Source organism: Mustelus asterias, unplaced genomic scaffold (genome assembly GCF_964213995.1).
Source record: "Mustelus asterias unplaced genomic scaffold, sMusAst1.hap1.1 HAP1_SCAFFOLD_1486, whole genome shotgun sequence".
Lineage (NCBI taxonomy): Eukaryota > Metazoa > Chordata > Chondrichthyes > Carcharhiniformes > Triakidae > Mustelus > Mustelus asterias.
Genome location: NW_027591431.1, coordinates 60,791 through 85,464, shown reverse-complemented (window position 1 = coordinate 85,464; position 24,674 = coordinate 60,791). Strand labels below are relative to the sequence as shown.

Below are 24,674 nucleotides of genomic sequence, written 5' to 3'. Positions count from 1 at the left end.
GCACATTCTCCTCATGTCTGCATGGGTTTTTTCCAGGTGCTCCGGTTTCCTCCCACAGTTCAAAGATGTGCAGGTTAGGTGGATTGGCGATGCTAGGTTGTCCCTTGGTGCCAGGGGAATTGTTGCTAAAATTCTCCCTTAGTTACCCGAACAAGCATCAGAGTGTGGCGACTCAGGGATTTTCACAGTAACTTCATTGCAGTGTTAGTCTAAGGCTACTTGTGACAATAATAAATAATCTTTAAAACTTTAAAAAAGTGCGAGGGTTGCAGGGATGGGGCATGGATGGGATTGTTGTCGGTACAGGCTTGATGGGCCAAATAACCTCCTTCTGCACTGTAGAGATTCTATGATTTTAGGGAGGGATTGTCATATGAAGAAAGGTTAAACAGGTTGGGATTCTACGCATTGGAATTTAGAAGAAAAGAGTTGACCTCACTGAAACATACAGGATTCTTAAGGGGCTTGATAGAGTAAATGCTGAGAGAATGTTTCCCCTCATGGGAGAGTCTAGGACCACAGGACAGAGTCCCAGAATAAAGGGATGCCAATTTAAGATAGAGATGAGGGGAAATTTCTTCTCTTGGAGAGTTGTGAATCTTTGGAACTATTTACCACAGAGAGCTGTGGGCACAGAGTCCTTGTCAATTATCAATGCGACGGCCGGGAATCGAACCCGGGTCAACTGCTTGGAAGGCAGGTATGCTCACCACTATACCACCATCACTCATGCCAGAGTGATGGTGGTGTATACTTGAGACTGAGATAGATAGATTTTTGATCAGTAAGGGAATCAAAGGTTACAGGGAAAGGGCAGGAAAGTGGATGTGAGGAATGTCAGATCAGCCATGATCCTATTGAATGGCAGAACAGGCTCGAGGGACTGAATGGCCTATTCCTGTTTCAATTTCTTATAGTAAGAAGTTTAACAACACCAGGTTAAAGTCCAACAGGTTTATTTGGTAGCAAAAGCCACACAAGCTTTCGGAGCTCCAAGCCCCTTCTTCAGGTGAGTGGGAATTCTGTTCACAAACAGGGCATATAAAGACACAGACTCAATTTAAAAATAAATTTTAAACTTTCCTCCCACAGTCCAAAGATGTGTAGGTTAGGTGGACTGGCCATGTTAAATTGCCCCTTAATGTCAGGGGGATTAGCAGGATAAAACGTGGGGTACTGTGAGCAATTTTGGGCCCCACACCTCAGGAAGGACATACTGGCACTGGAGCGGGTCCAGCGGAGATTCACACGGATGATCCCAGGAATGGTAGGCCTGACATACGATGAACGTCTGAGGATCGTGGGATTATATTCATTGGAGTTTAGGAGGTTGAGGGGAGATCTGATAGAAACTTACAAGATAATGAACGGCTTAGATAGGATGGACGTAGGGAAGTTGTTTCCATTAACAGGGGAGACTAGGACGCGGGGGCACAGCCTTAGAATAAAAGGGAGTCACTTTAGAACAGAGATGAGGAGAAATTTCTTCAGCCAGAGAGTGGTGGGTCTGTGGAATTCATTGCCACAGAGGGCTGTGGAGGCCGAGACGTTGAGCGTCTTCAAGACAGAAATTGATAAATTCTTGATTTCTCGAGGAATTAAGGGCTATGGGGAGAGAGCGGGTAAATGGAGTTGAAATCAACCATGATTGAATGGTGGAGTGGACTCGATGGGCCGAATGGCCTTACTTCCGCTCCTACGTCTTATGGTCTTATGGTCTTATTTATTAGTGTCACAAATAGGCTTACATTAACACTGCAATGAAGTTATTGTGAAAATCCCCTAGTTGCCACACTCCGGTGCCTGTTTGGGTACACTGAGGGAGAATTAAGTGTGGCTAATGCACCTAACCAGCAAGTCTTTCAGACTGTGGGAGGAAACTGGAGCACCCGGAGGAAACCCACGCAGACATGGGGAGAATGTGCAAACTCCACACAGACAGTCACTCGAGCTGGAATTGAACCCGGATCCCTGGCGCTGTGTTAGCAGTGCTAACCATTGTGCCACCATGCCAATCCTGCAATTTTTTGGGGGTTGAGTGAAGAGTTTGGTAACTTAAGGGGGAGCTAGCTGAAGAGGCAAAAACATTCTCCCAAGGAAGTGTAATACAGCATCTATTGTCATTGTTAGATGCTGTATTATGAGGTAGATGTGTTTTCACTGCAGTGGTTGATCATAGATCTTGATCACCACAAAGTGCTCTTATAGAATTCCGAACAGTAGAATTGTTGTGATCTGAACAATTATTTAAATGTCCAGAGTGCTTTAACCTAGAAAAAAATGTTGTGCTACTTAAACTTTGGGCGGTGATGGAACAGCCACCTGTTCCATTCCTTTAAGTGATAAGTCCCAGTTTTGATAGGATAACAACATAGAGATAGATAAAGTAGATGAGTTTTAAGTTGTTGGGGGATTTGAGAAGGGACTATAATACCTGTTAAAGATGAGTGCCCAAGGAGAGACAGTTGTGAGGAGGAGCTGGAGTGATTGATTAAGTTAGTGGCTTGTGGAATGATGAGTCCCGAATGAAGATGAGGAAGAATCAATAGGTTGGATTCTCATCTGGGCTTTAGGAACACACAAGTCATGGAGAAACTAGAACTAGGGGACACTGTTTAAAAATAAGATGATGGATGAGGGGATTTATTTTCTCTCAGAGGGTCTCTAGTCTGTGGAACTCTTCCCCAGTGAGAGGTGGAGTCAGAGTCATTGAATATTTTTAAAACTGAGTTAGATAGATTCTTGGCTGACAAGGGAGTGAAAGGGTATAAGGGGTAGATAGGAAGGTGAAGTTCAGATCAGTTATGTTCTTATCAAATGGTGGAGCAGACTCAAGGGGCCTCCTCATATGTTGGTGTGCTGTGCAATGAGGGGACAGGGGAGGTGAATAAGAGTCAAAAGCCAAACTGAGATTTGATTGTGGAGTGAAAGAAATCCATGAATGCCTTGTGCCTGGCATTAGAGGTGAGGACAGAAGGTAAGGGGAAGGAGGTGGGCAGAGGTGATTAGTAGTGGAGTAAATGTGTTCGGAATTGGCAAGAACACTCTGGATGGCCCCAGAGTAAAAGTCGATGGCAGTCCAGAAGGAGAAGCAAAATCTCGAAGTGATCAAGTCAGATCAGATGGTGTGCGAGCAGGACATTACATACTGTGAATGTTTAGAACTGCGCCTTTGGACTTGTGCATGGAGATAAGGGTTGTTTATTGGGGGGGAAGATGGGAATGGAGGAATTTGCAGGGACTGAGAGCATAGAATGCAGAAGCTAGGTATACCTTAAATCCTGAACTCACACCAGCTATCAGATCTCAGGACTTAGCCTTAAAGAGGCATATAGCATGTTCCAGAACTTCTCCAGCTACTGTTGGCTGGGTGGGAGGGGGAATATGGAAGATCAACCTATGACCTCTGTCCCCCAACCCTCCCTCACTGCTGGTTTGAAGAACCTGGAGAAATGGAATAGATTCTGGAGCAACTGTATTTCTTTCTCATTCCCTAACCCATCCCCAGAAGACATTGGACTTTCAGCCTCCCTCTGTCCCCTATGGTGTCAGCATCTCAAAATGATAGTCAGTGAATAGCCAGCTCATCCATCAAGACATCATACGGTCTCATGATGTCTGGAAAATCATCATAAAACACTTCCCCACTACCTAAACTCCCACCCCTACAGACATGTAAGATTCTGAGTCGCTGGATTAGTAATTCTGAAAGCCAGGGTAATGCTCTGAGGACCTGGGTTCAAATCAATGGCAGATGGTGAATTGAATAAAATCTGGAATTTAAAAAATCTAATGATGTTTGTGAAACCATTATCGATTGTTGTAAAAACTCATGTCCTTTAGGGAAAGAAACCTGCTGTCCTTACCTGGTCTGGCCCACGTGAGTCCAGACCCACAGCAATGTGGGTGACTCTTTTTTAAAAAAAATAAGCCATTTAGTGCAAAGGCAACAAATGCTGGTCCAGCCAGTAATGCCCACATCCACTTAACCAAAAAAAAAGCATTGCCAAGTTAGGTTTGCAGAATCTTCTGCTGCTGATAGGCACAGGATTCCCTTGCTGGTGTCAGCCAGATCCCAGATGTGTCAATGGCTCTCACTTGCTTAATCAGCAGTCACTTATAGATAATGTCACATTTAATTATCACTTAGCTCTCAATATGGGATTATTTTGCAAACTGCTTTGCACTAATAGCATAATTGGCAGCCTTCTGAACATTTTAAAACTGGGCCAGATAAATGACAACATCTAGAAAAGGCAGTGAATCTTCCCCTTCGTCAGTTCTATGGATATCAATAAGATATGACACACGTAGTTTTCTTTCTCCTACTCTCAAAGCTCTCTCCTTTGGCAATGATTGTTAACATTTATTTTGCTTTCACACAGAATAGAACTCACAATCACATAATCCATTCAGTACTTGACAGATCAGTACAAGGGGATTTTAAGACAATAATTCTGATTTCCACTGACGTCAGGCAGCATCATCTTCATGTCAAAGTCAATGAGATAAAATGTTCTCCAATTTGAGCTCCATGTAACATTGTAATACTATAATAACGGGCAACTTCAATTTACATATAAATCCAAAGATGTGCAGGTTAGGTGGATTGGCCTTGGTAGATTGTCCCTTAGTATCAGGGGACTAGCTAGGGTAAATGTAGCGGGTTATGGGGAAAGGGCCTGGGTGTGATTGTGGTCGGTGCAGACTCGATGGACTGAATGGCCTCCCTCTTCACTGTAGGATTCTATGATTCCTAAGATGTGCGGGTTAGGTGCACTGGCCATGCTCAATTGCCCCTTCGCATCCCGGGGTGCATAGGTTAGAGGGATTAGTGGTATAAATACGTGGGATTACGGGGATAGGGTCTGGGTGGGATTGTTGTCATCGCAGACTCAATGGGCTGAATGGCCTCCTTCTGCACTGTAGGGATTCTATGATCCTATGATTCTATATAGACTGGGTGAACTGATGCTGAGGAGGAGGAGTTACTCAAGTGTGTACAAGATGGATTTTTGGAGCAGTATGTTGAGGAACCAACAAGGGACCGGGTTATTTTAGATTTAGCATTATGTAATAAGGAAGGACTAATTAGTAACCTTGGTGTAAATGAGCCTTTAGGAAATAGTGACCATAAAATGATCGAATTTACATTAAGTTTGGAAGTGATACAGTTCATTCTGAAATTAGAACCTTAAATCTGAAGAAAGGAAATTATGAAGGTTTGTGAGGCAAGTTGGCTGTGGTGGATTGAGAAAATACGTTAAAAGGTTTGATGGTAGACAGGCTATGCCGAGTATTTAAAGACATATTACATGGCCCAACATAATATACATTCCACTAAGATACCAACACCCAATAGCAAAGGTGAATCAACCATGGCAAACAAAGGAAGTTAAAGATTGCATTAGATCAAAGGAAGTGACTTTTGAGGTTGCTGAGAAAGTGCTAAACCTGAGGGCTGGGAGCAATTTAGATTTGATTTGATTTATTATTGTCACATGTATTAGGATACAGTGAAAAGTATTGTTTCTCGCGTGCTGTACAAACAGGGCATACCGAATATAGAGAAAGAAAGGAGAGAGTGCAGAATGAATGTTACAGTCATAGCTAGGGTATAGAGAAAGATCCACTTAATGTGAGGTAGGTCCATTCAAAAGTCTGATGGCAGCAGGGAAGAAGCTGCTCTTGAGTCGGTTGGTATGTGACCTCAGACTTTTGTACCTTTTTCCCAACGGGAGAATGTGGAAGAGAGAATGGGGTCCTTGATTATGTTAACTGCATTTCCGAGGCAGCGGGAAGTGTAGAGAGAGTCAATGGGTGGGAGGCTGGTTTCCGTGATGGACTGGGCTTTGTTCACGACCCTTTGTAATTTTTTGCGGTCTTGGGCAAAGCAGGAGCCATACCAAGCTGTGATACAACCAGAAATAATGCTTTCTATGGTGCATCTGTAAAAGTTGGTGAGAGTCGTAGTGGACATGCCAAATTCCCTTAGCCTCCTGAGAAAGTAGAGGCATTGGTAGGCTTTCTTAGCTATAGCATTGACGTGGAGGGATCAGGACAGGTTGTTGGTGATCTGGACACCGAGAAACTTGAAGCTCTCGACCATTTCCACTTCGTCACCATTGATGTAGACAGGGACATGTCCTCCACTACGATTCCTGAAGTGGATGACTATCTCCTCCGTTTTATTGACATTGAGGGAGAGATTATTGTCGTCACACCAGTTCACCAGATTCTCTATCTCTTTCCTGTACTCCGTCTCATCATTGTTTGAGATCCGACCCACTACAGTGGTGTTATCAGCAAACTTGAAAATTGAGTTGGAGGGGAATTTGCCCACACAGTCATAGATGTATAAGGAGTATAGTAAGGGGCTGAGGACACAGTCTTGTGGGGCATCGGTGTTGAAGATAATTGTGGAGGAGGTGTTGTTGCCTATCCTTACTGATTGTGGTCTGTAGGTTAGGAAGTCTAGGATGCAGTCGCAGAGGGAGGAGCCGAGTCCAACAAAGTTGGCACAACAAAGTGTCCGACTCCACTATCACAGCAGGCAGTCCATTCCACACCCCAACCACTCTCTGAGTAAAGAACCTACCTCGGAAATTTTCTCCTCAAAAAGTGTCAGGATGCTTCGTTCAGGCATCCACTGCCCGTCTTTTCTCTCTGCAATTGTGGGCAATCTTCTTCTGTCGGGACACAAAAAGGGATAATATGGGCCAGATGCCTGGCAAGGTCAGAGGCACAACATCGACCTTGCCAGGCATCTGTGCCGTACTGTTCTATGTTCTATGAGAGAGCCACAGAGCTTGCAGGGGAAAATCAGGAGGGGCCTGTATAGAGAGTGAGGTTGGCCTGCAACAGAAAAGTGAGGAGCCACTGCACGTTCATCCAGATGACGAGGCTCAAATGAGTTTCTTGTCCAGACCCATGACCAGTCCATGTACTAAAACCATGTCCCTTCCCTTGCAGGAACATCAAACAATGAGCCCCCCAGCCACCCACAACAGCATCTTGGAGGAGACCTCCGAGGAGGACATGGATGACTGTTGTCCGCACCATCCACCAGCGCAGTGACAAGCATCTCGGTGGGCAAATTTAGCAGACAGGCTTCTGGTGAGCTCCACACTGCTTCAGATGCACATCAGGTGGAGACAGGAATGTATCAGGATCGGACATTCGGCAGTCTACTTGATCCCAGGACTCAGCTGTCCCCCAGCCAGGTGCCAGGCCTCTGGACACATACAGCTGCTAGAAATGCAAAGGCAGAAGAGGGAATACAAGGAGGGTTTGTCAGCGACATTCTTGCAATTGCAAGACCGAATGGAGGAGTCCCAAAGCATTCAGCCGCAGGAGCTGTTGCCGACATTGTGTGGCACCCAGGCCAACATTGCAAGGAGGCATCACAGTGGAAAGCTTGGGGCAAAATGTCAGAGCCATGACTGGGAAATTCCGAAGCAGGACTCAGTCCCTAAGGACCATGACTGAAGAGTTTGACACCATGATGCAGACACTGGTGGACCTCCAGGACTGGCAATGCCAGATGATGTTGAGGCTTTTGGAGCTCACTCCAGCTGCCCCTCTGTCACATGGAATAACCCAGGGGTTCACTAGCATCCCAAGGCAGGAGGAACTTCTGGTGAACCCCCAGAGAGACCTGGAGAGTGACCTGCCCTTCTGAATTCCCCCCTTCCTGATACCAATGCTTCTCAGGGCAGTGGGTAGAGCAGGGTGAAGCGGCAACGCCAGTGCCACCCGGGAGTTGGTTAGTGCCCTCCAGGTCCCGGCCCATAAGAGGACTACCATCAAGGGCATCTCAGGCAACAGGGCACGGAAGGCAAAGGTCACCTCCACCTCTGATGTGCATTCCAGATGTAGTGGGAAGGCTGACAAGGCTAAGGAATTGTAGGGGCACAAAGTGGGCACGAGTCAAGTTAGGCACAGATAGTTGAGGGTCTTTATCAAATGTCACAAGTACACAGGTTACTGTATTAAAAACTCTTGTTCTTCACAATGTTATGGTCTCAATCTTGTTAACCCTCCTCCCAGTGGAATAGCACTTCACCCAATCTGGACACAGCTCTTCTCACAGGCCCTCACTGTCAGCCAATGGGTTAGGCCCACTCAAAGCAAAAATTACATCAATCCTGAAAGGACTCAGTTATTAATCAATGAACACGAGAACCTCACCCCTAACCCCCTCTTGTGCTAAGCAATAATGCAATCCAGGGTCAAACTCACTCACACAGGAGCAAGGGGGTCAGCGTGCTGGCAGCAGATAGGAGACTCAGACACGAGCAATAGCTGAGGAGGATCACAGCGCTTTCCTCACTGTGAGTCCTCACCACCCTACTCCATTGACTGATCAGCAGACACAAGGACTCCCCAAGCACAGCACCATGATTATAAGGTTTAATGTGATTCTCCTCCCATGGTCAGCTGGCAGCCAATGGACAGGTACATTGGGGGTTAAAGGGGGTCTTTGAGGTCCCTGGAACCTTTTGCAGATGGCACATGTGCAGCAGGAAGACAACGGGCCTGATTTTACCATCAAGCTGTGCCCGCTTTTGGGCGCGGAAAATTGGTAAAGTCGGGCGTGAGAAGCACGATCTGCGAGCGCCTCTGCGCTGATTCCCCCTTTACCAAAGCCCGAAAATGGATGTGATCGGGACTGCGCCCGAATCTGATGTGACAGCCATTTAAATGTATTTGCATGCATTTAAATTGAATTAATGGGCTGCACACCCAGCTTTACTGGCACTTCCCCCTTTACCACCGCGTTCGCCAATCCCGAATCAGCGTGAAGCAGACATGCTCCATAAAGGTCCAGTTTGGGCGCTCCACCAGTGAGGGTTAGTGAGGAGGTAAGTTTGTAGCGTCCGACGGCTCTCTGCTGCTCATAGGTGTCCTTTCGCTGCGGCCATTTTCTTTCTCAGGTCGGTGGCGGCTCTGCGAGTGTGTGGGAGGGGTGGGAGGCTGTTGCTCAGCAGAGTCTCTGATGTCCAATTTGCATCACAGACCCGGGTCTTGGCACTGACCTCGGGTCTTGCGGTGCTGCTGGGTCCTAACACACTCAGCTCACTCCCAGCTGAAGGATGTGCACAAAGCCCTTGCAAATTGCACTGCTGCAGCCCCTCAAATTTGCAAGGAACTATGATTGTGGGGAGTATGCGGCTGGTGGAATTGGGGGGGCTGTGATTGTGGGGAACACGTGGCTGGGAGATTTGGGGAGGCTGTGATTGTGGGAAGCATGTGGCTGGGGGAATTAGGGGGGCTGTGATTGTGGGGAGCATGTGGCTGGGAGAATTGGGAAGACTGTGATTGTGGGAAGCATGTGGCTGGGGGAATTAGGGGGGCTGTGATTGTGGGGAGCATGTGGCTGGGAGAATTGGGAAGACTGTGATTGTGGAAAGCATGTGGCAGGGGGAATTAGGATGTTGTGATTGTGGAAAGCATGTGGCAGGGGGAATTGGGGGCAGCTGTGTTTGTAGGGAGCATGTGGCTGGGGAAATTGGGGGCCTGTGATTGTGGGGAGAATGTGACTGGGGGAATTGGGGGATATCGACAGTGACTGTTGATGTACTAGGGACAAGCAGTGTTCCTTAACCTCTACATGTGTTCCTCTCCATCTCCCCCCTCACATCCCCATCCCCCCCCATCCCCCCCATCCCCCCATGCTCTCCTTCAGAGTGACGAGATGACTTTTGCGATGTGACCGATTGATCTTGTTGTTCCTTTGGTTGCTGCTGGAGCTGAGGAGGAGCAAGAGGAAGAATTGTGGGCACAGGAGGCTTGGGCCTTACCATTTGCAGGAGTAGAGGGAGACAACCACCAGAGGCAGGAGGTGGCCGCCATTCACCCAGAGTGGGATGGGGGGGGGGGGGGGGGGGGCGTGGAGGCACAGGAGGAGGAGAGAGCAGAGACCCCGGCAATTCCGTGCATGCGTGTTGTTTGAACAGATGTCAGACATCATGTGCTGCTGACTCTCCACCTCCACAAGGAGGCAGTGCAACATCTGTGCAACCTGTTGTAGGACCTGGGCCAGGGGGCACCCACTCTCGGCAGCTGTCAAATTGACAGCCGCTCTGAACTTTCATGCGACTGGCTCCTTCCAGACCCCGAGCGGAGATGTCTGTGGCATCTCCCAGTCAGCTGTGCACACCTGTGTCAAGCAGGTCACAGAAGCCCTGTATGCGCGGCCTGGGCAATACATCAATTTAACCTGGACCATGCCCATCAGGAAGCCCGGGCTGCAGAGTTCACAGCCATTTCAGGGATGCCTAACATACAGGGGGCCATCGACTGCACACACGTCGCCTTCAAGGCCCCCCTACAGAATCCACGGAGGTTCATCGACAGAAAGGGGTTCCACTCCCTGAATGTTCAACTAATGTGCAACCATAAGATGAACATTAAATATGTCTGCGCAAGACACCCAGGGAGTGTGCACGACAGCTTCATTGTCAGGAGCTCAGACATCCCAGAGGCATTTGAGGAGGAGCCTAGGCTGCAGGGGTAGTTCGTAGGTGATATGGGTTACCCGCTTTGGACATGGCTGATGATGCTTGTGTGGAGGCGGGCGTCTGAGGCGGAGACCCGCAATAATGAGGCCCATGTACCACCCGTGCGATAGTGGAGAAGTGCATTGGGCTTCTCAAAATGTGATTCCGGTACCTGGACCGATCTGGCGGGGCCCTCCAATACAGCCCTGTGATCTCTTCCCACATAGTGGTCGTGTGCTGTGCCTACAGAGAGGTGACATATCGGAGGAGGAAGAGGAGGACATGGAGGCTGACCAGCCGGGCGTCGCTGTGGACAATCACCAGCAGGAGGAGGAGGAAGAGGAGGAGGAGGAAGAGGAGGAGGAGGAAGAAGAGGAAGAGCACGCCGAGGAACACCAACCAGGTGCTGGAGGGCTGGCAACTCAAATGAGGCATGCGTAGGTGGCTAGGGAGGCCCTGATCACCAGGCAGTTCACTCGCTAGGGGTTTGTGTCTGTGGGTTCCATACCCCGTGCCCCCTCCACAAAATTCCTTCCATCTCCTGCAACATTGTGCCTCTCTGCCGCCATTGATGTTGAGGCTGGCAATGGATACCTTCATGTCGGAAGCTTTGTGCTCCCGTCACCAACACCATTTCCTAGTGTTTGGAAGGAGTGGGGGCTTAAGATGAGCCCATCCACTCCCTCATGAGCCTGGGAAAGACCCATAGTAGCCGGTGCTCTTCATTTCAGTCCGAATCCTGTGCCTCCTTGGAAAAGACACGCATAGATTGGACCACCAGCGCCAGATCCGACCAGCGGTCGATGGCCCATCGGTCTCAGCGACCGCGGTACTCCAGCAGAAAGTCCCGGAGCTCCCCAGGGGGGTTGAGGGATGACTCGGTGGGACTTGAAGGGAATCGACTGCGTCGCTGCAAATGGACTCGAAATCATCCCCCGTGCCCACCACCGAGCAGCCACCTTCCTCCGGGCAGTCGCCGTCCAGCTCCGAGTCCTCCATTGCAGTGAATACGGCAGGTGGCATGCAACAGCCAATTAACCCTAACTCCACCTCGATCCCACTCCCAGGATCGATGGAGGAGGGGTTACCCTCAGGTTCCTCTCTGATTTCTGGGTCAAAGGATGGTAGCGACTCAGACCCCTGCTCCGCCCCAGACACCGGGACACCCCAACAGTCCGGAGAAAACTCCAGTTCTGGGGCAGGGGTGCCCAATGCTAGGGGCTGGGAGAGAGAGGGGGCCCTCCTTGCCACCACCACCCAGAGTCAAATATCGGGGTGCCACCACGGTCCTCCACCTTGGGGGTGCTAAATTGCACTGGGTGGAAAGAGGCCTCAGGGGTTCTGCTCACACCCGGCCCCGGTAAGTCCCACTTGGGGGACTGTGGCAGCAAGTGTTTTGTTTTGTTTCTCTTTTTCTTGCCCTCACTCTGCAGTCAGGGTACAAAGATAGGTGGGGGCAGGGCAGGAGATGGCATCAAAGTGGGGAGGGTCAAGAGCCACCACCCCTTCACTAGGGAAGGGGGTGTGGGGAGGTCCACGGATCTTGGGATCCCCCTTACCCAAAGCGTAGTGCCTTTTTTTAACGGGTACCCTGGCAGGGGATGCCTTCCTTGTCTTACCCCCCTTCCTACTGCCCTTGGGCTTTGTCCTACCTACCCCGGAGGTGTTTCCACTGGCACAGGGCCACGAAACCCCCACTTCCAGATCCGGGAACCTGCGGCTGCACAACCCCGGGCCCAGCACATGCTGCTGAGGCGGTAACGGGCCCAGTTGATGGAGTGGAAGGGGGCCCAGAGGTGTTCTTATCGCCTGAGTCAGTGGTCGGTGTGACTGGGGTATTTAGAATGGGCTCAGGATTGGTGGCTGCCCATTGCCGCACCTTCCAGCCACACAGATGCTCTTCCCCCTCCCGGCCGGTTGCTGAGGTGGTGGCTGCTGCTGGCGTGTCCTCTCCTTGCAGGGAGGCAGCTGGGATATCAGTGGGAGGGGGGAGGGGGCTGCGGTGCCAGCTGTGGCCACCTTGCTTGTAGTGTCGGTGGCCTTGGAGGCAGGGCAATTCATCTGCAAATGCCTGACCCCCTTACAGATGTGGCACCGCACACCATTTGTGGACCAGAAGACGCGGTGTGTGCTCCCCTCAAAGGGCGCATTAAATCCCCCCCCCTCCAGGCACTCCTCACAGGCCACACGGACAAATACCCGGCGTCAGAAGGAGTACACATGCCTGAGGGAGCGTCCTTCAGGCCGAGTGGGATGGGGACCACCTCGGACCACAGCTCCCCCAATTGGTGGAGGTCGGGGTGGCGGGAGCTCAGCGGGGACGTTTGATAGAATTATTCTCTGGGGAGGGTGCCTCAACAGGGTCCACTACCAGGAAGGTCCCACCCACTGTGAGTCCCTTTTCCAGGGCAAGTTGGACTGCCCGTTCGGCCTTCAGAAAAAAGACGGATTTGCCGTGCATTTTAGAGGTGGCGGCAATGGCTGAGGGGCCGGCAACCCCAGCCATTGCCGTCACACACACCTCTATTGTCATGTCAGGCTGGGTGTAGGACTTCACCCCCAGTTGTTTTGTTATGAGACGGAACGGTGACAGGGCCTTGGGAGTGGTGGGGGCTCGAGAAGCCGCCGGCCCCACCACTAGTGACAATGGGACTGCCACCATGATTGCGGAGTGCTGGACTCACCCTGGGATTTTTGGTGTATGTGTATATGAGGGAGGGATGGGATGTAAATTTTTTCTTCTTGTCCCCCCCCCCCCCCCCCCCCCCACCCCCCGCTCCGCTCCCCCCGCCAACTGGGTGCCTGGAATGATCCTGTGGCATAGAAGTTCAGGGCCACTGTCATCTTGACTTCTACTGGGAGCGGGTGCCCTCCCCTTCCCCGAGGTGCCACGTCTGCCAGGACCGAACACAGGTGCTGCACCGTCACCTTGCACTGGTGCAACTGACGCCGGCACATGGCTTCAGATAGGCCCTCAAAGGACCTCAGTTTCCAGTAGAACCTCTGCCTCCATATCCTCCTTCTTCTGCCCCCTCCGGGAGACTGCACTCCCACTTCCTGGGCCTCACTGGCAGCCCCCTGCCCTCCTTCTGCAGGCTCTGCCATTGGCTGCTCTTGCAGTGGCCACGCGAATCTCTCAAACTCCTGAGCCGCCTCCTCCTCCTTCTCCTCAGCAGCTGCCACCATGATGGCCAGCTCCAGACCTACAAATCCAAGATCCATCTGCACGGTGGGGGTTAGAGAGAGAGTGAGAGATTGATCGATACATTTCTTTGATTTTAACTATCCCCACACCCCCCTCCACCCTCACTGGGACCTGTGCTCCCACTTATGGATGCTGGCAACACAACACAATCTGGGGTGCCATACATCACCTGATTCGGTTACCTGCCATTGGCATCGTGAACATGGCAGGCAGGGAGAACATACAGGTTGGTGTGCGGGCGTGGCCATTGCGTATCCTTGAGTCATTGCCATGAGTGCTACTACAGCATTCCCTTCCAGGCATGTGTTGCAGGTCAGGCACACGGGGCAGGGACAGACTCCTAATTATCACAAGATGGGTTCCCATTCACTGCAGAGTACATGCAGCTTGACTGCTTGGAGCACTGGCTGCCGAACTTGATGAGCCCTCAAGCAGCATATGGAGCCTTTCCCCCCACTCCCTAAAACCCCAGAACTCAATGCAATCCCTCACCCCACCCCATGGCCAGAACTATGGAACCTCCCTGGGCCTGGGGACAGCACCTCCATCATTCAATGAACTTCTCCAGCCCACACAGAAAGTTTCCAGCCTCTGCCTCCACCCTCCCCTGCACTCCCAGGGCTGTAGCTCCATAACACTTACCTCCTTGCTCCTTTTCAGTGCTGCCACACCAGGTCCCAACTTTTATGGAACAGTTGTAAATGCCGCCAGCATGACGTCACCCCAGAGAGGGAGAAGACGCTAGCCGGGGGGGGGGGGGGGGGGGGGGGGCGGTGGGCAGTTGGCATTCAGTCATGGATCCGCTAATGATGTGGTAAGCTTTGGTAAAGAACGTAAATCAGCACGAATCCGTGCTCGCTGAAAAGCTGAGGCAGGGAGACACGCGGAGGCCCAGCTGCCCAGTGGGAAGCCCATGAAATGACCGCCGCTGATGTCCCCCAGCCTGCTGCATTACTCAAACAGCGTCGCGGGCTCGGAGAATCATCCGTCAGGTTGTATTCTCTGAAGGAAGCAGTGAGAAAAGGGGAGAAGCTCTGGAAATTGAATAAATATTTTTATGGATTAAATGATGCTTCTCAGGTCTGGACTTTCTCTTAATAGGACAGTTCTATTAAAGTTAACCTTCAAAAATGTCATCTGAAACCAAAAGGGAAACTGCTGGAAAATCCCAGCAGGTCTGACGGCATCTATCAGGAGAGAAAAAAGCTGACATTTCAAGTCCAGATGACCTGACAAAGAATAAAGAACAAAGAACAAAGAACAATACAGCACAGGAAACAGGCCCTTCGGCCCTCCAAACCTGTGCCGCTCCTCGGTCCAACTAGACCAATCGTTTGTATCCCTCCATTCCCAGACTGCTCATGTGACTATCCAGGTAAGTCTTAAACGATGTCAGCGTGCCTGCCTCCACCACCCTACTTGGCAGCGCACTCCAGGCCCCCACCACCCTCTGTGTAAAAAACGTCCCTCTGATATCTGAGTTATACTTCGCCCCTCTCACCTTGAGCCCGTGACCCCTCGTGATCGTCACCTCCGACCTGGGAAAAAGCTTCCCACTGTTCACCCTATCTATACCCTTCATAATCTTGTACGCCTCTATTAGATCTCCCCTCATTCTCCGTCTTTCCAGGGAGAACAAGCCCAGTTTACCCAATCTCTCCTCATAGCTAAGACCCTCCATACCAGGCAACATCCTGGTAAACCTTCTCTGCACTCTCTCTAACGCCTCCACGTCCTTCTGGTAGTGCGGCGACCAGAACTGGACGCAGTACTCCAAATGTGGCCTAACCAGCGTTCTATACAGCTGCATCATCAGACTCCAGCTTTTATACTCTATACATCATCCTATAAAGGCAAGCATACCATATGCCTTCTTCACCACCTTCTCCACCTGTGTTGCCACCTTCAAGGATTTGTGGACTTGCACACCTAGGTCCCTCTGTGTTTCTATACTCCTGATGACTCTGCCATTTATTGTATAACTCCTCCCTACATTATTTCTTCCAAAATGCATCACTTCGCATTTATCCGGATTAAACTCCATCTGCCACCTCTCCGCCCAATTTTCCAGCCTATCTATATCCTGCTGTATTGCCCGACAATGCTCATCGCTATCCGCAAGTCCAGCCATCTTCGTGTCATCCGCAAACTTGCTGATTACACCAGTTACACCTTCTTCCAAATCATTTATATATATCATAAATAGCAGAGGCCCCAGTACAGAGCCCTGCAGAACACCACTGGTCACAGACCTCCAGCCGGAAAAAGACCCTTCGACCACTACCCTCTGTCTCCTATGGCCAAGCCAGTTCTCCACCCATCTAGCCACTTCTCCTTGTATCCCATGAGCCTTAACCTTCTTAACCAACCTGCCATGAGGGGCTTTGTCAAATGCCTTACTGAAATCCATATAGACGACATCCACGGCCCTTCCTTCATCAACTGTTTTTGTCACTTCCTCAAAGAACTCCACCAAATTTGTAAGGCACGACCTCCCTCTTACAAAACCATGCTGTCTGTCACTAATGAGATTGTTCCTTTCTAAATGCACATACATCCTGTCTCTAAGAATCCTCTCCAACAACTTCCCTACCACGGACGTCAAGCTCACAAAGCTTTGACAAAGGGTCATCTGGACTCAAAACGTCAGTTCTTTTCTCTCCTTACAGATGCTGCCAGACCTGCTGCGATTTTCCAGCATTTTCTCTTTTGGTTTCAGATTCCAGCATCCGCAGTAATTTGCTTTTATTCAAAAATGGCATTTCTGACATGTCTGCCTTTTCCCTTAACTGAGGCTCCCTACCACGTGTAGCTGACAGGACACTCAACCATGTCAGACCCATTTCCCCCATTCCCTTCCTCCCAGAACCAGGATAGGGTCCCCCTTGTCCTCACTTTTTACCTCACCAGCCTACACATTCAAAAGATCATCCTCCAGCAGGACAGCATTGAGACACAGCAGGCTATGGCAGCAGCCTTTGGGAACGTGGCCCAGTCACAGAGGGTCATGGCTGAGAGGCTGCAGAGCGTGGTCCAGTCTCAGAGGGCACTTGCTGCTGCTATTGACAGGTGGCTCCCGACGCAGGTGGCCATCGCAGAGGTTTCAATCATCATGGCTAGAACACTGGGGCATCTCAGGGGCAGCTGGATGAAGAGGGTGTCATGGATAAGTCCCAGACACCTGGAAGCCGGCCAGGGCCCTCAAGGTCCAGACCTTCCAGAGGATGATCGCCAAGGGCATCATAGGCCACGGGGCACAGTAGGCAGCTGGCCACCTCCACCTCCGACGTACATCCTGGGGAGAAACGTAGTGGTAGGCCACGTAAAGTTAAGAAGTTGCAGGAGCATTAAGATAGCACGAGGTAGATAGAATATTTGGGCACTTTAACGTCTCCTGTTCACATGTTTTTATGCTATCACTTATCAATAAGACACTTTTACTGGCACCAATAAATGTTATTTCACCATCCACCTGTGATTAATTTGTCTTAGATTTGCCTCTAACAGGAATGTACTTAACTTGGTAGTCGCCGGAGGGACCCTCCATGTTGATGTCACTGGGGGGCCCCTCAACGCTGTGTCATTGAGAAAATGAAGGCACTCAAATAAATCACTGGCTACCCTGGGTGGCATGCATTGGCATGAAACTTACACCATCTGCCATGGCATCCTCAGAACCCATGAGAGATTCCCTCCCCTCCCCCACCCTGTCTACCTGGGGCCCTGTATGGGGTTCAGTGATCCCTTACCCATTACCCAGATGTGGGCCCAGGTGCCAACGTGCATGCGGGGTCAGACTACTTCGCACCAGGACATCATCACAATAGTGCTTGGTGAGTCGACATCACCTTCTTGCCTGCGAAAGAAACTCGCTAACACAGCGTAACCAGGGCCCCTTAACAATCCTAAGTTCTACCCACAAAGCCTTGTTTGAAGATCCTTCCAAAATATTATCACTCCTTATTGCAATAATTGACTCTGTCTCTGTATCGATCTCTGTGAGTATTTCTTTCTGTATCTGTCTCTATGGGGCGGCACGGTAGCACAGTGGTTAGCACTGCTGCTTCACAGCTCCAGGGTCCCGGGTTCGATTCCCGGCTCGGGTCACTGTCTGTGTGGAGTTTGCACTTTCTCCTCGTGTCTGCGTGGGTTTTCTCCGGGTGCTCCGGTTTCCTCCCACAATCCAAAGATATGCAGGTTAGGTTTATTGGCCAGGTGAAAAATTGCCCCTTAGAGTCCTGAGATGTGTAGGTTAACAGGATTAGTGGGTAAATATGTGGGGTTAGGGCCTGGGTGGGATTGTGGTCGGTGCAGACTCGATGGGCTGAATGGCCTCCTTCTGCACTGTAGGGTTTCTATGATTTCTTTTTTGATTTCTGTGTGTTTCGGAGAAGGATTGGGGAAGTTGGGACTGTTCTTGGAGAGGAGAAGATTGAGAGGTGATTTGATAGATGCTTCAAAATCATGAGGGGTCTGGAAATTGTCTATAGGGAGAAACTGTTCCCATTGGTGGAAGGATTGAGAACATAGAAACATAGAAAATAGGTGCAGGAGTAGGCCATTTGGCCCTTCGAGCCTGCATCACCATTCAATATGATCATGGCTGATCATGCACTTTCAGTATCCCACTCCCGCTTTCTCTCCATACCTTTTGATCCCTTTAACCACAAAGGCCATGTCCAACTCCCTCTTGAACATTTTTAACAAACTGGCCTCATTAGCTTTCTGTGGTAGAGAATTCCACAGGTTCACAAGTCTCGGAGTGAAGAAGTTCTTCCTCATTTCAGTCCTGAATGGCTTACCCCTTATTCTTGGACTGTGACCCTTAGTTCTGGACTTCCCCATCATCAGGAACATTCTTCCCGCACCTAGCCTGTCCAGGCCTATCAGGATTTTCTATGAGATCCTCTCACATTCTTCTAAATTCCAGTGAGTACAGGCCCAATTGATCCAGTATCTCTTCATATATCAGTCCTGCCATTCCAGGAATCAGTCTGGTGAATCTTCGCTGGACTTCCTCAATGGCAAGAATGTCCTTCCTCAGACTAGGAGACCAAAACTGCACACAATACTCAAGATGTAGCCTCACCAAGCTCCTGTATAACTGCAGCAAGATATCCTTATTCCTATACTCAAATCCTCTTGCTATAAAGGCCAGCATGCCATTAGCTTTCCTCACCGCCTGCTGTACCTGCATGCCAATCTTCAGCGACTATTCCACCATGACACCTAGGTCATGTTGCACTACCCCTTTTCCTAAACTGCCAGCATTCAGATAATAATCTGCCTTTCTGTTTTTGCTACCAAAGCGAATCACCTCACATTTATCCAAATTATATTGCATCTGGTAATCATTTGCCCACTCACACTACTTGTCCAAATCACACTGGAGGAGTTCAGAGATCATCTTCCACAAAGCTCATCCTCCCACCCAACTTTCTGTCATCTGTAAATTTAGAGATATTGACCATGATTCTCCCATCCCGAAGTGCTAATTACAGCGGAACGGGAGAACCGCATGTTGGCCGATTTATGTTTGCACCACATTTGCGTCTCCCAGGCCTGGATTTCCAGCGGCGTCAGCATGGTGCTGGAAATTGGCTGGGAGGCGGGGCTGGCATTTAAATAGTATTTTACATACTATTTAAGTGCTATTATTGTGCCTGGGACTGAATTTCCCGAGCCCGCTAGCATCTCCCACCGTGCCAGAGTATTTCACTCCAGCGGGGATTACAGTAGCTCCCTACTTTCGGGGAGCTAGCGGCCTGACCCTGCTGGAGTGAAGTGGGGGGGGGGGGGGGGGGGGGAATCGGGGCCCTCCAGAGGATTGGGTGATGGGAGGTGGTGCCCCCTGGGCATGGTAACCCTGGCAGTGCCAGCCTGTGCACCTGGCATTGCCCAAGGGCATGGTGCAGTGCCAAGAGGACTGGGCCTATTGCTGGAGTTTGGGGTGGGCCGAAATGGGGAGGTGTATTCGGGGCTGGGTCGCAAAAGGATGGAAGCTGCGATCGGGTCACGGGGGGGCGGGGGTTCTGGGCTGGCCAGCAAACCAGAGGCTGACACTTCGGGGGGCACTGAGCATGCACAGAGGTGCGCTGATTTCAGCCTCTCCAGTTTGAATAGGTCCCGCCCCCTGAAATCTAATGATCATCATCCTGGTGACCTCTGCAGTCCACAGAGTGTGGGAGATTCTAGTCTGAACTCCCACTGAAAAAAACAGCGTGAATTACTCCAGTTTTCAACACTTAGAATTTTTTGGGGAGAATCACCCCCATTTCATTGAATTCCCTCATCTAAATTATTAATATTTATAGTGAATAGCTGGGTTCCCAGCACTGATCCCTGCGGTACCCCACTCGTCACTGCCTGCCATTTGGAAAATGACCTGTTTATTCCTACTCTTTATTTCCTGTCTGCCAACCAGTTTTCTCTCCATCTCAATACGCTACCTCCCAATCCCATGTGCTTTAATCTTACATGCTAATCTCTTATGTCGGACTTTGTCGAAAGCCTTTTGAAAGTCTAAATAAACCACATCCACTGGCTTCCTTCATCAATGCTACTGGTTACATCCTCAAAGAATTCCAGTAAATTTGTCAAGCATGATTTCCCTTTCAAAAATCTATGCTGATTCTATCCAATCCTGCCACTGTTTTCCAAGCGTTTTGCTATAAAATCTTTGAGAATGGATTCTAGAGTTTTCCCCACTACTGGCATCAGGCTTACTGAGTTATAATTCCCTGTTTTCTTTCTATCTCCCTTTTTAAACAGCGGGATTACATTAGCTACTCTCCAATCTGTAGGAACTGTTCCAGAGTCTATAGAACCTTGTGCCGCTCCTTGTTCAGTGAGGTGAGTTGGTAAGATTGTGTGAGAAACAAAAAAATGAGAAATGCGCCCATTTTCAAACTGGCTCCCATATTACCAGACACTTCTTCCAGGCGTGAAAAGGATTGCACCCAAAATGGATGAGATGTCAATTAGCATGCTTTTGAATGCATTTCAATATGATTAGTGGGTTCAGCACGCGATTAACCCCTAACGTGAAGCACCTTGCGGGTCAGATGTTACGTCAGTGAGAATTTCAGCTGCTCTACATAAGCATGGTTTAGAGGGTGAGCCAGGAGGTGAGTACCACTGAGGACCAACCTCTGGGTTGTGGGGGTGCAGGTCTTAGCCACGGCCATGGTGCGGGGTGAGGTGGGGGCTTGCATAGTTGCTGGGGGGGGGGGGCTTGTGCCGGTAGGGGTTCCTGCGGTCGGGGATCGTCGCTGGCCTGGGGCTTGTGTCGTACAAATCCCCATTGACCACTGAATGACCCCTGGGGGTTGCATATGAGGTGCACGCCTGACCCCACTGACGTTGCCACGGTTACCCTGCTATCTGTCTGCCAGAAAGGCTCTGTGGCTGACTCCAGATCTTGTATCTCAGGCCCCACTGACAGAAACAAGGACCTGCTCTGGCAGCTGCTGCTCCAGTCAAGGGAGCTCTGCAGGTGTTAACATGTCTCCTCAAACTGCATGGACTCTGCAGTGATAGTCAGGATGCTGCCCCTCCCCCATCTGTCTGAATTGTAAGCCATTCCTGAAAGATCTGTACAAGAAGGGTGGGTTGCATCGAAACTGGACCGGCATAAATATTCTGGGAGGTTTGCTAGTGTCACATGGGAGGATTTAAACTAGTTTGGCAGGAGGGTGGCCACCAAAGCAAAGGTGAATTAACTGAAGGGGAACTAGAGAGTAGGGCCAGGGCCAGTAAGAACAAAGAACAAAGAACAGTACAGCACAGGAAACAGGCTGGAAACACACGAAACAAGGAAAGTAGAAAGAAACTTAAGCAAGGAGTAAGGAGGGATAAAAGGGGTCACGAAAAGTCATTGGCCAGCAGGATTAAGGAAAATCCCAAGGCTTTTTATACATACATAAAGAGCAAGAGGGTAGCCAGGGAGAGCGTTGGCCCACTCAAGGACAAGGGAGAGAATCTATGTGTGGAGCCATAGGAAGTGGCGGCACGGTAGCACAGTTGTTAGCACTGCTGCTTCACAGCTGCTTCACAGCTCCAGGGACCTGGGTTCGATTCCACACTGTCTGTGTGGAGTTTGCACATTCTCCTCGTGTCTGCGTGGGTTTCCTCCGGGTGCTCCATTTCCCGCCCACAGTCCAAAGATGTGTGAGTTAGGTTGATTGGCCATGCCAAAATTGCCCCTTAGTGTCCTGAGATGCGTAGGTTAGAGGTATTAGTGGGTAAATACATAGGGATAAGGGGGTAGGGCCTGGGTGGGATTGTGGTCGGTGCAGACTCGATGGGCCAAATGGCCTCTTTCTGCACTGTAGGGTTTCTGTGATTCTGTGATTCTGTGAGGTGGGCAAGGTATTAAATGAGTACTTTGCGTCAGTATTCACCAAAGAGAAGGACTTGGTGGATGATGAGTCTGAGAAAGGATGTGTAGATAGTTTGAGTCATATTGAGATCAAAAAGGAGGAGGTATTGGGGTTTTTGAGAAACATTAAGGTAGACAAGTCCCCAGGGCCTGATGGGATATACCCCAGAATACTGAGAGAGGCAAGGGAGGAAATTGCTAGGGCTTTTGAGAGAAATCTTTGTATCCTCACTGGCTACAGGGGAGGCATGATGTGGAGATGCCGGCATTGGACTGGGGTAAGCACAGTAAGAAGTCTCACAACACCAGGTTAAAGTCCAACAGGTTTATTTGGTAGCAAAATCCACTAGCTTTCGGAGTGCTGCCCCTTTGTCAGGTGAGTGGGAGTTCTGTTCACAAACAGGGCATATAAAGAGACAAACTCAATTTACAAAATAATGGTTGGAATGCGAGTCTTTACAGGTAATCAAGTCTTAAAGGTACAGACAATGTGAGTGGAGAGAGCGTTAAGCACAGGTTAAAGAGATGTGTATTGTCTCCAGCCAGGACAGTGAGTGAGATTTTGCAAGTCCAGGAAGTCGTTATAGGGGTTACAGATAGTGTGACATGAACCCAAGATCCCGGTTTAGGCCGTCCTCATGTGTGCGGAACTTGGCTATCAGTCTCTGCTCAGCGACTCTGCGTTGTCATGTGTCGTGAAGGCCGCCTTGGAGAACGCTTACCCGAAGATCAGAGGCCGAATGCCCGTGACCGCTGAAGTGTTCCCCAACAGGAAGAGAACACTCTTGCCTGGTGATTGTCGAACGGCATTCATTCATCCGTTGTCATAGCGTCTGCATGGTCTCCCCAATGTACCATGCCTTGGGACATCCTTTCCTGCAGCGTATCAGGTAGACAACGTTGGCCGAGTTGCAAGAGTATGTACCGTGTACCTGGTGGATTGTGTTCTCATGTGAAGTGATGGCATCCGTGTCAATGATCCAGCACGTCTTGCAGAGGTTGCTGTGGCAGGGTTGTGTGGTATCGTGGTCACTGTTCTCCTGAAGGCTGGGTAGTTTGCTGTGGACAATGGTCTGTTTGAGGTTGTGCGGTTGTTTGAAGGCAAGAAGTGGGGGTGTGGGGATGGCCTTGGCGAGATGTTCGTCTTCATCAATGACACGTTGAAGGCCCTGGAGAAGGGGATCATACAGGGGAGGTCCCATAGGCTTGGAGAATAGCCAATGTTGTTCCTTTGTTTAAGAAGGGTAGCAAGGATAATCCAGATAATTACAGGTCGGCGAGCCTTACGTCAGTGGTAGGGAAATTATTGGGGAGGATTCTTTGACTCAGGATTTACTCCCACTTGGAAATAAGTGGACATATTAGCGAGAGGCAACTTGGTTTTGTGAAGGGGAGGTCGTGTCTCACTACCTTGATCGGGTTTTTCGAGGAAGTGACGAAGATGATTGAGGAGGGTAGGGCAGTGGATGTTGTCTACATGGACCTCAATAAAGCCTTTGACAAGGTCCCTCATTGCAGACTGGTACAGAAGATGAAGTCGCATGGAATCAGAGATGAGCTGGCAAGATGGATACAGAACTGGCTCGGTTAAAGAAGACAGGGTAGCAAAGGAAGTGTTTCTGAATGGAGGGCTGTGAAAAGTGGCTGTGAAAAGGGATCAGTGCTGGGACCTTTGCTGTTTGTAATGTATATAAATGATTTGGAGGAAAATGTAACTGGTTTGATTAGTAAATTGCAGACAACACACAGGTTGGTAGGATTGTGGACAGCGATCAGGACCATCAGAGGATACAGCAGGATATAGATTGGTTGGAGACTTGGGCGGAGAGATGGCAGATGGAGTTTAATCCGGACAAATGTGAGGTAATGCATTTTGGAAGGACTAATACAGATGGGAAGTACACAGTAATTGGCAGAACTCTTAAGAGTATTGATAGGCAGAGGGATCTGGGTGTACAGGTACACTGGTCACTGAAAGTGGTAACGCAGTTGGATAAGATAGTCAAGAAGACATACAGCATGCTTGGCTTCATCGACCGGAGCATTGAGTTTAAAAATTGGCAAGTCATGTTGCAGTTTTATAAAACCTTAGTTAGGTCGTACTTGGAATATAGTGTTCAATTCCGGTCGCCACACGATCAGAAGGATGTGGAGATTTTGGAGAGGGTACAGAAAAGATTTATCAGGATGTTGCCTGGTATGGAGGGCATTAGCTATGAGGAGAGGTTGGAGAAACTTGATTTGTTCTCACTGCAACAACAGAGGTTGAGGGGTGACCTGATAGAAGTCTACAAGATTATGAGGGGTGTGGACAGAGTGGATAGTCAGAAGCTTTTTCCCAGGGTGGAAGAGTCAATTACGAGGGGGCATAGGTTTAAGGTGCGAGGGACAAGGGTTAAAAGAAATGTCCGAGGCACGTTATTTACACAGGGGGTAGTGGGTGCCTGGAACTCGCTGCCGGGGGAGGTAGTGGAAGCAAATACAATAGTGACTTTTAAGGAGCGTCTTGACAAATACATGAATAGGATGGGAATAGAGGGATATGGTCCCCGGAAGGGTTGGGGGTTTTAATTGAGTCGGGCAGTAT

At 49.7% G+C, this 24,674-nt stretch overlaps 1 non-coding gene across 1 annotated transcript; it reads right to left on the bottom strand.

Moving 5' to 3' along the window:
- Positions 1-655: 655 nt before the first annotated feature.
- On the bottom strand, positions 656-727 carry trnag-ucc (transfer RNA glycine (anticodon UCC)). Its single transcript has one exon. It is a non-coding gene; the product is annotated as a tRNA-Gly (tRNA).
- Between the last annotated feature and the right edge of the window lie 23,947 nt (positions 728-24,674).